The sequence below is a fragment of the Amblyomma mixtum genome, chromosome 2 (genome assembly GCF_055824585.1).
Source record: "Amblyomma mixtum isolate Tamu chromosome 2, ASM5582458v1, whole genome shotgun sequence".
NCBI classification, from domain to species: domain Eukaryota; kingdom Metazoa; phylum Arthropoda; class Arachnida; order Ixodida; family Ixodidae; genus Amblyomma; species Amblyomma mixtum.
The window spans coordinates 104,443,808-104,457,634 of record NC_143013.1 but is presented as its reverse complement, the minus strand read 5'-3'; positions in this window follow the sequence as shown (position 1 = coordinate 104,457,634).

The following is a 13,827-nucleotide window of genomic DNA, read 5'->3' as shown; positions in this document are numbered from 1 at the left end:
CGATCAAATGGGGTGTCGATAAGAGGCATGCGTCCCAACGGGGCCTTTCCTATTCTGCCCTTCGGGCATGTCCTTTGGCAAGTGTCGCACGACCTGACATACCTTTTAATCTCCTCCTGCACCCCCGGCCAATAGAATTCTTTTAGAACTCGGTCTGTGGTCTTCTTAATGCCCTGATGCCCCGCCAACGGGCTATCGTGGGCGAGCCTTAACACCTCTAATCTGCAATTCCTTGGAAGCACTACCTGTCGAACCTCTCTGCCAGAGGCAAGATGATAGAGGCGACAAAATACGAGTGCGAACTGCCGTGTTTACCATAGAATACCTTTCCTATTTTCAGCCAACACGCCTTCACTTCTCCTTGGTGAACTGCATGGGACCGACGCTTAAAGCAGTATTTTCCCTACTTTTTACAGAAGCTTCCTTTGCAGCCCAAAGCGCTTTTGGGCCCTCGCTTTCGCCACTTCCGCAGGATACCTCGTCATTGACTATGCCAGGGTGTAATTTAGCAATGGGCTTTGATTTCTTCCAATTAATATATGGATTTGACGGCTCACGGGCCTCTGATATATTTCCAATTATGACATCGTACAAAGGTGTGTCCATACACTTCACCAGTGCCGTCCAAGTGAAATAAGGGGAAGCGATATAGACATCTGCCTCGGGAACTTCCAAACTACTTCCATCAATGAGGAACACCGTAGAACTCGAGCCTGGTGAGAGCTGAGTCAGAAACTAGGGCCCTCCACACAACCACCGTATTGCTCCCCGTGTCCCGTAAAACATGTACGGGTAGGCCACGGAGCTCTCCCTCTAAGACAGGCATGTGTTGTGCGTCTGAAAGATTTTCCCGGACAAGCCCGACCACCACCTTATCCTCAGCTGGTTCAAGCACACCTGCTGTTGTGTACATCGCTTTAGGCGCAACACACTCTGGCTGAATGCAACAGGACAACTGATTTTGATTTTCTTGCTTTCTTGAGCAAGAACTTACTTCATGTCCAGTTTTCCGGCAATAAACGCAATAAAGCTGTTTCGGCTTTGAGCGACAGTCAGCAGCCTAATGTCCTAGACGATTACATATCAGGCACCTCACTGGCTGTCTATTTGATATAGCATTCTTCTCTTTCGGAACGCCAATCTTGAAGGGATCTTTGAACACAGACAAGTTTCTTTGCCGCTGGGCCTCTAGAAAGTTGTCTGCTGCCTCAGCCATTTTGTCCAGCGCCTTGCATTCTCTTTCTCGAAGGAAAATCGCGAGACAAGTATGGCAGTTCCTCATGAACTGTTCAGCCACCACCAAATCACGTAAATCGTTGTACGTTGTGGCCGTTCCCGACATCTCGACCCACCGATCGCAAAGTCTGAGCAAGCGCGCTGCGTATTGCTTCCCTGTTTCTTTATCTAGCGGCTTACTCTCACGAAACCTTTCGCGATAACCCTCTGCTGTGAAGCGAAAATGTTGGAGCAGGGCTAGCTTTGCCTTATCATAATCCATTGATTCTGCGGGAGATAGTCGACCGAACACACGGAGAGCCTCCACAGTCAAACACATACTGAGTGCTGTAGCCCATTTTTCTTTAGGCCAGTTGTGCCCTTCTGCGATACTTCAAAGCGTTTCAGGTATGAATCCAAGTCATCCCTGCGATCATCGAAAGGCGGGATCAACTTATGAGGGCTAACCGCTGCTGCGGGCCCTGGTGCGGATTCTCGGTTAGCTCCACCAGCTTCTGCGAGCCTTAATTGGAGCTGAAATCTACGCTCCTCAGCCTCTGCTGCAGAGCGTTCGGCTTCTGCTTGGGCCTTTTCGTGCTCGCGTTCAACTGCACTTGCAGCGCGTTCCTTCTCCTGCTCAGCGGAAACCCACGAACGCAACTCGTAATCTCTCAACCCCATCATTTCGCCTAATTCAACCAACTCCTTTAGCGTTGCCATCGTCTCTCTTTGCAGACTAACGAAAGGAAAAAAAGCACGGCTTCGTCCTGTCGCGGACGCCAAATTGTTGCGAATCGGGGGTAACGCGTCCCCAACTGCAAAAGGGGAACGTTTTCGCATGCAGGTTTGAAGAAAGGGACAAAGAAATCAAACAAAACAAAACGAAGCCGTGTTTATATTTTAAAGGAAAGGAGCCAATGAAAGGAACGAAAACACTAAGGAAAACACACACTAGGCACGCGTAAAACACAACAGATAAAAAGGAGAGAGTTCACCGGCTACAAAGCGTCCCAGGTGGTGCAGGAATGCCTCGCAGGTAGCACAGACGCGGGCTGGCGAGTTGCGATGCGTCGCTGGCGTTGCGTCCTTGGAGGCAGTGGTAGAGAGCCAGGAGATGAGGAACGGAGATGACACGGGAGACGCTGACAAACTCTTGTCAGTCGCCCCCAAGAACTAGGCAGCTGCAGCAGGAAAACTGTAGCCAGGTCCTGTCGACGGCGTTCCGCAAACACCGTAGGCTTGTGCAGCCTATCCTAGGAAGACTTGGCTGCTGCCTCTTCCGACCTCGAAATGGATGCAGTAGGCCTGCGTCGTTGATTCAGGGAGGTCCACGGCAGCACAGACCCGAAGTCTGACGGCTGCCACCACCACGCTTGAATGAGGCTTAATGGTCTTGCGTCGGTGATCCAAGGGAAGTCACTGGCAGCTCGTATCTAACGTCCGACAGCTGCCACTCCCACGCTTGAACCACTAGACTTGTGGTGCGGTGTCTTACTTTACACCTCGGTTTCCTGACACATAGCCTTAAGCCCCACCTCGATGGACACTTCCGAGGCGTACGGGAGGAGCGCCTACGCGCACGGGCGTACGCTGGAGCCTGTCTGCGCATGCGCGAGGCGCGACGCGCGAGCAGGCGCGAGCGGGGCGCAGATATCTGTGCAAGTCAGATATCGGCGCCTGCGCACGGGCGCTAGCGCGCGCGTCGGCAGCGGGGTCCGGTTGACAACAATCGGAGGACCGCGCGGCTCTCGAGGACACTTTTCTTCATAGCTTCGTGTTCCCCGAACTTTTCTTCGCGGTTTAATTTGTCCTTTCAGCGCCCCCCAACCATCTTTTGTTCACGGCTTGACATTCTTTCAGTCCGCTCGGGAGGGGGAGTGAGCCAGCACCAGGAGCATGGAGGTGAATGCCACTTTTCGACGCCCGTCGCGGCGCGTGCTGGGCGCGAAGGCGCTTCGCGTGTACGCCTGGGAAGTGTCCATTGAGGTGGGGCTTTACGCTCCTCGTGCCTGCCTCGCGCACACCACTCGCACGCGCACACGCGCAACGCGGGGCTGGCACGCACGGCGCTCCGATGTCCGACGTACCACTGCCGACACGCCGCGTTCCACAAATCTCTCGACAGTGTGGTGTGCAGATCACACGTATTACCATCGAAGACTAAATCTGTGTGTGCAACCCATTTCACATTTTTAGTTCTAAAAATATCGCCTTCTTTTGTGTCTGGTTATTAGGACGCATCTTTTTGAGGACCACAAGTCAAATTTACACAGCAGCCTGTTGGCATTTTCGACTTTATCATTCGCGTTGGTACCCGACTGAAATCAAGTTGTCTCATAAGCGTAAATTACATATTCTCTTTTCTAGTCAATCTGTACTAAATCATTAATATATACATTGAATACATTAAATCTGTATTTAATCCTTAATATGTACAATGAATATACACGGCTGAAGCGCGTGGCGATCTTCGCTTTTATCACGAATGTGCCTCATCTTCTTTACTTTCGCCTCCGGGAAGAAGAGAAGCCATCCTGGCGACTTGCGGCGACGGTAAGATTACAGGGTGTTAGTAGGGCTTGAGGCGCTGGACATGAACTGTTACGCGGCTGCGGAGTTGAAGATCTGGAGACAGCATGAGGGGCCCGACGACATAGTTAACAGGACATGTGCGCTCCAGTTCGTGGGGTGGGCCCTGATCCTTAGGAAGAAATGCCGAGGACAGTCCAGGAGTTCTGGGCGGCATCCAGATCCACACAAGGCTGCAAGGAAAGAAGGGCGATGTAGTTCGAGCTTTGTCGTGGCGGAATTGATGGCAATACTGGGTGTCAGTCGTGTGTTACCGGGTGATTTGGCGATAGCCTTCTGCGTGTTGCACGGCTTCAGAAACAGCGATATTGATGGATAGTGGTCGTTAAGAAGAAAGAAAAGAAAGGAGCCGGTAGTGGTCTGCCGAGCGGTGTTGTAAGCATAAGTCAAACAACGAAGGACGAGATCCCAGTTCGAGTGGCCGGATGCGACGTACATAGAAAGCATGTCTCTAAGGGTGCGGTTAAATCGTTCGGTGAGCGCGTTGGTCTGCGGATGATAGGCGGAGGTGGTTCGATGAATTATGTTGCACTGGCTGAGCAAGGCTTTGACATCGCACAAAAAGGCACATCCACGGTTCCTGAGCAGCTCACGGGGTGCACAGTGACGAAGGACGAAACGCTGCAAAGAGGAAAGAGGTAACCGCAACGATAACCCAACGGCTACCGGCCGCAGTTTACGGAAGCAAGCCGTAGAAATCAATGCCGATGAGGTCGAAAGGGAATTTTGGGCAAGGGAGCGGCTCAACTCTCCAGCCGAACGATGAGATGTCTTGCGACGTTGACAGGCGAGGCAGGGCAGCGAGGCAGCGTACGTATTTAAGGACGATGGTATGCATGCCGCGCCAGTAGTAGCGCAGCCGGATGCGATTGTATGTCTTGAAAGCGCCCGCGTGTCCGCATTGTGGCTGGGCGTGGAAATAGGCGCAGATCTGCGTGCGAAAGTGGCGAGGAAGAACGATCAACCACTTGCGGCCGCGTGAGCTGTAGTTCCAGTGGTATATGAGATCATTACAACTCTCGAAGTGAGAAGCATGGCGGAGGAGAGCACGTGACGGAGCAGTAGCCGTGATATTGGGGAGAAAGTCGAGAAGAGAAGTAATCCAGGGGTCGGTACGTTGCGCATGTCGCTTATGTGAAGCGACGGCGGGAGGCGTCAGAGGTGGAAACGCAGGTGATCTCGACTGGAAATGAGCGTCGGGACAGAGCATCAGCGTATTAATGCTTGCGGCCGGAGTGGTAGACCATGCGGATGTCCAATTCCTCCATACGAATAGCCCACCCAAGCGCATGATGGCCCATCACAACGTCAGAATTGCAGCCATAGTGGGAACCCTTACAAAAATTGCTTTTGTGATTCTTTAGAAAGTCTTTCAAATTTACTCATTAAAATGTAATGAGTTTCTTTTAGATCTGTATGGAATTTTTGTCCAGAGTTTCAATAACTAATTGGCCACCGCATTGTTATAGGAACACGGCTAACGTCTTTTAAAAGAAAAACTGTAATGAGTTGCTTTAGAAACTCCTTGAGGAGTCTCTTTAGAAACCCTTTTGAGCGCACTCATTTCACTGTAATGTGCTGCTTTTGAATCTATATAGAATTTGGCTACAGTGTTTCAATAACTAATTGGCCACCGCATTGCTATAGAAATGTGGCTAATGTCCTTTAAAAGAAATTCTGTAATGACTTGCTTTAGAAACTCCTTGAGAAATTATTTAGAAATTCTTTTGAGTGTACTCATTTCATTGTAATGTGCTGCTTTTGAATTTGTATAGAATTTGGGTACAGTGTTTCAATAACTAATTGGCCACCGCATTGTTATAGGAACACGGCTAACATCCTTTAAAAGAAATACTGTAACAACTTTCTTTTGAAACTAGTTATATGAATTTTATGTAAATCCATTGGAATGCATTTATTTCATTGCAATGTGATGCTTTTGACACTGTATAAGATCTGAGTAATGAGTTCCAATAACCAATTGGCCACCACATTCCTATAGAAGCCCAGCATGTACAATGTAACATATATGATGTAACCACTGATTGCTGTAAGCATACAAGAAATCATACAGAGCAACAGCACACGACATACAATCAACTAACTTTATTTCACTTAGCAACTTTTACAGCAGCTTATGGAATTGAACGTTTGCAGCTCCTGGCGAGCCTTAGTAATTAGCAGCATTTATGATGAAACTGATAGGAGACATGGCACACGAACAGTACGAGCATATTTTATTTTGAGACAATCAAGTAATTTTGGATTCATTTTCTGCGCCACATGTGCAACGAAGATCACACCTCAAAGAGAGTATGTTTTCACGAAAAAACAGTGGAGTAGCGACTCAAACAAATACTGCCTAGCCTTCTGCCTTCAACAGCTCTGAGCATATGCCTGCCTTAACTTTATTCACTTATGCCCTACATAAGGTACACAATGCTAGTCGGAGCCACAGCAAAAGGCTAGCTGCATGTTCATTCTGTGAGAATTAAAAGTTAGAAAGCACTGTATACCTTTATGTAGTATTCTGAAAGGATATCATTTACAGCTGTCCCAAGGATTGCGTGCACAGCAGAGTGAACATGATGAAGGAGTCACAATTGTTTTGAAGAGGACACGTGAGATCTACTTTCCAGAATTAAACTGCCTCTTGTTAAAACAGTACACGCACCTAATTTTGGTGGCATGCTTTCTTCTCCACAGTAATGTGGAAGACACTACTACGCATGGATCACTGGGTGGTATTCAGCTGCAAACTATAAATAATTTATAATTGAATTTTTCTCTCATGCTGTTACAGTTTCAACATCCGAACAACGAATGTAACGTTAACGTGCCCTTATAGGTCACATGAGGCATGAAAAGCAGCAAATTGCTGCTTCTTCATTTGTTGTCATTCCGGCTGTTGAGGCTGCTTGGCTTTAGCATTGTAGCAAATTAAAAGAACAAAGCAGTGATTATATCAGTCTCTTCATGTCTCCTAGACCTGTAAGCACACTTTGATGTCACAGTGATCGTTCTGCTGTTGAACCCGAAACAGCATGAGAAAGAAATTGAACTGTAAATTATTTAGCGGGCATACTAGAATACCACATAATAATCCATGCCTTACTAATCATTACAAAGCAGAAAACATGCACCCAAAAGTTAGGTGTCTGTACTCCTTTGAGCAGGAATAAATTCTTAATTCAAGCAAGACGCAAAGTACAAGAATGACAAAACAAAGTACATTATTCATTTCTACTCTACATGAATAAAAATCGTCCCATGAGGATGCAAATTTCAAGGAGTACTTTATGTCTGATACTGAGCAATAATGAACCAGATAGCCATCCTGCATATTACCGTTTGCTACAAGGACGCGCCTTTGTTGGCATTTTAATTCAGACTGGTTTGCACTACTCGCTGTTAACCACAAAAAAGCTGTACATCAAATCTATGACTGTGCCAACAAAAGAACTGGTTTCTTTCATTACATATATGTAACTTGTGTTTTCCTACATTGCTTCACATGTACAAATTGATCCAACCATAGGGAATACAGGGCGGCCAGAATAGGATGCTTGACAGTTGGCTGCTCAATAATCCTTGTTAGGTGACAACATAAGCTGTGAATGTCATCTGTTACAGCCCCCTTCTTCACTCAACTGCTGCTGTCCACAGGCAACTAATACTATACCTATGCATATGCTTTCCTGAGCTGAGTTTAAGTGTTGCCTGGATTCACAATGGTCAGCTTGCCCAACAATCTAAGAGACCATCATAAGCAGGTTGCAAAATTCACTGCTAAAGAAAGCTATGATATGCTGCAGTAATCAAGTGAACTGAACAAAAAGAAAAATGAGAAGAAAAGCTATATTCGGTTTAGAGGAGAAACAAAACAAATATTTTGAAAACCAATCTATTTCATTCCTTTGTAGTAAATAGTAAGGAGGATAAATGTGCTTGGATATTAACAACCAACTCAAAGCACACATTTAAAATATGCAAATGCTTGATACAAGATCTGACTTCCTAACTATGCTGGTATAGACATATTTAGTTTAGAATTCATATTTTTTAATTGAGTGCATTATTCTGAAAATAAAAATTGGTCAAAAGGAGGCACTGTTGGTTCATATCGGCACTTCCATCTATTCTTTGGATGTGACCTTCATTGTGCATATCCCACAGTACAATAATTCAATTGCATAGATACCAGCATTTCCATTCATAAACTGTGCTGATCACTTGCAGTAAGCCAATGATGTGACATGGCCGGTAGATTATTAGGTGCATCATTCTTGTCTGCGCAGAGACGAGGAGGTGTCAGGTAGGCACCACCCATGCTTGCCAGTCTGAAGTACCCAGATGTCTGCGTATAGGCCAAAGAAAAAAAATCAGTCAGTGAGACCTAGCACACAACTGCTTTCACACTAATGCAAACAAGAGCATCAATCAGATCAGAATCTACAAGCAGTAGTACTCTAGTGATGTAGCTTTGAAGAGTACTAACAGCACAATACAGAAAGTATATGATTTCAAAATAAATGGCATGTACACTTCGAAAAGAACTATAAACACCACCCAGCTGTGACTGATACTGCTGCCAGACTAGAACATTTCATAAGAATGAATAACTTACATTAGCCTGTAGCAGTATTCATCTAATACATATTTATTGCCACTTTAATGCAGTGACAATCACAATCACTTTTTTTAGAGAACTAATTCACCTGTCTTCTGTGTTTTACAAGTGACTGATTAATTGCAGTAAGTAAATTAGGTGCAGTGAAAACTGAGAACAGCTGTCACTCAACCTCAGTAGCTCACAGGCAGCACAAAGCGTCTACATCTGAGTCTCTGGGAATGGCTACTCAAACACAGTAATTGCACTCACTAAACATCTGACAAGATGGTGATGCCAACGACCCCCTCGTTAAGCAAAGGGATGGATTCTGATCCTGCTGCATTTAGAAAACTTTTCACTTCCCTGCTCCACTAATGCTGGATTGACACTGCTGAAATAGTTGTAGAAAGATATTAAGTGCGTTAACAATGTCACATAACTATTTTAAACTGCTAGCCAGTATAATCCATTGCATCCATATAAATGACTCCATTCAGTTACATAAATTAAAAACTCACGATATCTCTAGCACTCTAGTACCGCGATCAATAAAGCTATATTCCATTTGCTGCAGAAAAGCAGTGAGATTACAGCCAGGCAAATGAATCAGCACCAATACCACAGACATAACAAAACACAATATAAAATAATAAGCTTTTTACGGCATGACACTACAGTGCAAGTGGGAACATCTCGGCCAAATCCAAGTCTCAGTACTTCTCTGATAAACTCTGGAGAAACCGCATGCGTCACCATAAATTCCTTCGAAATAAAATTATTTCAAAGCATAGTCGAAAACATCATGCGCAGTTTGCGATGGTACAGCCGTAAGTGTGCAATTCATTGTTGCACCAGTATGAAGTATGCTTGAAATGCCAAAAAAAAAAAAAACCAAAGCCAGTGCCCACAAACACTCTCTATGAGCGAATAACGCCGGAAAGAGATTACCAAAAGTTATTTTCGCGGCGAAACTCATCGGCAACATTCCTCTTGCATTTGACGTGCGCAACTCTAGTCGGTTGTAGCTACATCGTCATTCCACTTCTAGGCACTGAACGGCCTGAGTACTGTGAGCACTTGTAACGTGGACTCGGCAGACCACGTTTTGTTCAGCTTGGAATTATACCCTGTACACACGCACACATACAAGCACGAAAAAACTAAACGCCGGGAACTACTGCCACTGAGAAGCATACGTCGTTCCAACACAGTGCTTTCCGCTCGTTGGTCCCAATCATCGCAATAATGAGCACAACGATATCATGAGAGTAAAAACATGCAACTGTACTCCATGTCACAACTTCGTCGCTGCGGAGAGGAAGTTGTAGGCGCGAAGCGACGGTTTCCGTGGCTGTGTGACAGGTTCGCGGTCACGTGCAAACAGCGCACTTGCGGAAGCCGTTGCATCGAACTCAAACTTCTACTGCACTCCGAAGAAGTTGTCAGACAACACCCAGCAGCATTTACAGCACTTCACGCACCCCAGTATAACATTTTGGCAGATAATTTCAAGAACTGTACTCACATTCGCAAGCAATCACACAAGGTCGTTCGTTCTTCCACGTTGATGCCGGCATTGTCACGGCGTGGTGCAGGGCGCAATACGATGTCCAATATCTTGAGAAGAACTTCAGGTGCTTCAGAAGGTCTTTCGAAGCGCGCAGGTCACGCACCAGTTTTGTAGCACATTCGAAAACCACAGCACGAAAACACCACACAAGGCGCAACAGCAATGAAAAAAAACTACGCCCGAAACGCCACCCGGCCGGCCGGCAACAAAAAGAACATGGCGCCGCTGCTGACGACTTTGGGATTGGACTGGATTGGCTTCGGTGTGACTTTTTTATTTTTTGCCGCTGCTCGTGGACGGAGTTTCGGTTTCTGTTTCCTTGGGAGAGCCGATAACTCTGTGGTGCGAAATTCATTCTGTGTGGCAGGACTCATAATTAGAAGTGCCGGCATTTCTACCAACGTGGTTCTAGACGCATCTCCCTCCCTTGAGAAGGCAACGCCTGGTTCAGCGTCCTTGAGTCGAGGATCGACTATCAGACTGCGCGGTAGGCGTCCGCATGAAGCGCGCGCACATCTGCTCGGACTAGAAAAGCCAGCATTGCACCTAACATAGAGTTAATACGCACCTAACGACTAAATACTCAAGGTGGGGCCATGCCAGCATGGTAAAGGAATTTTCGTCACACAGTGAAGTTGAATTGTAGGCCTGATAGCTGGTCTGTCGCAATTTATTAATTTATGTCTACAGATACTAGCGAAGATAAAAAAAAGCACGTTAGGAACATAATCTTAATAATGGGCCTGTTTACTGTAGCGGCTGCCCGTCTCAACTACAGGTTTACTCTTTTGCAAAACTCACGAAGTCAGCCTCTCTCTACAGCGGAAGGGGTCTTTACCATTGAGGTCATTTTTTTTTAAGAGGGGGGGGGGGAGGTGGCAGAAATCGGGTGCAGCGCTGGAGAAATATATTGTCCGAAAAATGTCGCGCGCCTCTTGTGCACGCTTCTGCCTTGTGTTGTTGCGGCGATAAAAGAATTAGGCGCAACTCTGTCAAGCCGTCAAATGAACCGTCACCACGCTGCAGTCGCGACGGAACGGTGAAACGCAGCTTTGCCAGGCCTCAGTGCTGCACCCAACTCCCGACCCTCGCGAGCCGCAACGCCATGGTAAAAGTGTTTTTGCGATGCTGGAAAGGTGACTTACGAAGTTTTGGAGAGGTTCTGCTAATACTGCACCGAATTACTGTCGCACAGTGAGTCGTGTGCTTGGTCGGCAAACATTGCTCGTGGTAGAGCACGTGCGCAGCGTTTATGCTATAGACAGGACGCTACGGGAAGAAGGCCCATTTTTTCGCCAAAAAAAAGGAAACAACTGGTGCAGACACAAATCAACAAGAACTCGAAAAAAGGCGAATGCAATGACAACGATGTACAAGGCTACTCCTATTCATGCTCATTAGTCAGTAGTGAGAGCTGATCATATTTTGTCTTTCAATGAGGAAAAAAATATTCGTTACAGGTATTTGTACGCTTTGTTGATCCAGTTTCTGGAAATTTCAAGTGATCGTAACGGCGGTGAGGTTGTTTTTTTACTCAAGAAAGCAAACGAATACATTGCCGCTGTGTTCTGCCAAATTTTTCTTGAGATCGGTCGTCGATTCAGAGGTGCCTTTCGAAAATTTAATGTCATATGCTTGCGTTGAATTATTTCTAGCTTGCTGATGTGCAATTTGATTTAAAGTTTTACTGCCTTTTAGAGCGAATTGATATAGTCAAAACTGCGAACAATATCTATAAAATTTGGTTTAAGAAGTCTTACGGAGAGAATGCAACAGATTCTGTTTTGACTGCGAAAGGAACGAATCCATTTAGCGAAGGCACGAAACAAGCTCTAAAAAATTTGACTCATTTTGAAGCGATACCGAGCCATTTCTATAGAAGTTATTTTGACTGCCAACGAAGCGAGTTCATATAGCGAAGGCACAAAACAAGCTCTGTAAAATTCTACTCATTATAAAGTCTTACGGAGGAAATTCTATTTAATTTGTTTTGACTGCGAAAGGAGCGAGTTCATATAGCGAAGGCACAAAACAAGATCTATAAAATTCGACTCATTATAAAGTCTTACAGAGGAAATTCTATTTAATTTGTTTTGACTGCGAAAGGAGCGAGTTCATATAGCGAAGGCACAAAACAAGATCTATAAAATTCGACTCATTATAAAGTCTTACGGAGGAAATTCTATTGAATTTGTTTTGAACGCGAACGGTGCGACTTCATATAGTGAAGGCACGAAAGAAGTCCTATAAAATTTGGCTCATTATGATGTCTTACTGAGGAAATTCTATTGAATTTGTTTTGACTGTGAACGGAGCGATTTCATATAGCGAAGGCACAAAACACGATCTATAAAATTCGACTCATTATAAAGTCTTACGGAGAAAATTCTATTGAATTTGTTTTGACTGCGAACGGAGCGAGTTCATATAGTGAAGGCACGAAAGAAATTCTATAAAATTTGACTCATTATAAAGTCTTACGGAAGAAATTCTATTGAATTTGTTTTCACTGCGAACGGAGCGAGTTCATATAGTGAAGGCACGAAAGAAATTCTATAAAATTTGACTCATTATAAAGTCTTACGGAAGAAATTCTATTGAATTTGTTTTGACTGCGAACGGAGCGAGTTCATATAGTGAAGGCACGAAAGAAATTCTATAAAATTTGACTCATTATGAAGTCTTATAGAACCAATTCTAAAGAATCTCTATTGACTGCGTACAGAGCAAAATTTTATAGTTAGGTCTCGTTAAAGAGTAAATAGACTACTTAATGAGCTGACTCGATAGACAGCGAGTTTCTATAGAGATGCTTTTGAATCATTAGGCTCTCCATACATGTTCAAAAGAAACTCGACATCCATTTTTGTAAGGGAAGGCGGAATATGGCAAGGACTTTTACGATGACCAAGCGCTCTTTTTCACTGACGGGGTAACTAGATTCAGCCTTCGTAAGGATGCGGCTTGCATATGCAACGACGCATTCATCGATACCAGAGATGCAATGGGCGAGTACGGCGCCGAGGTCAACACCACTCACATCCGTGTGGACCTTGGTAGGAGCGGTGGAGCCGAAATGCCGCAGCATGGGTGGTGCCGCGAGGAGGTGGCATGAGATTTTATAGGCATCGTCGCACGATTAAGGCCAAAGCGATAAATCAGAACTGCCGGACAGTTGTGTTAAAGGCGCCGCAATCGAAGCCAAGATGGGACTAAACCGGCAAAAGTAAGAGAACAGACGTAGGATGCTGCACAGGTCTTTGATAGAAGTAGGCTTGGGAATGACAGCGACTGCACGACGTTTGGCGGGGTCGGGACAAACGCCTTCTATGGAGGCAGCATGGCCTAATATGGTTAGCTGACGCGCAGCGAAACGGCATTTCTTCAAGTTGAGCTGCAGGCTGGAGTCAGAGACGCAGTTCAAAACGTGCTTCAGGTGGGATAAATGAGGGTCAAAGACGGCGGGAAAGACGACAATGTCGTCGAGGGAGCATAGGCATATCTTCCACTTTAGTCCATGTAAAATGGTGTTCATCATCGTTTCGAAGGTCGGAGGGGCATTACATAGGCCGAATGGCATCACACTAAATTCATACAATCCATCGGGGGTCACAAAAGCAGTTTTAGGGTAATCGGCTGCTTCCATGGGGAATTTCTATTACCCAGATCGTAAATCGAGGGATGAAAAGAACTCTGCCCCTTGGAAACATTCCAAAGCGTCATCTATGCGTTGGAAGGGAAAGACGTTCTTGCGCGAAACCTTATAAAGACAGCGGCAATCAACAAATTAGCCTATGGAGCCATTTTGCTTTTAAACGAGGACAACAGGCGATGCCAAAAG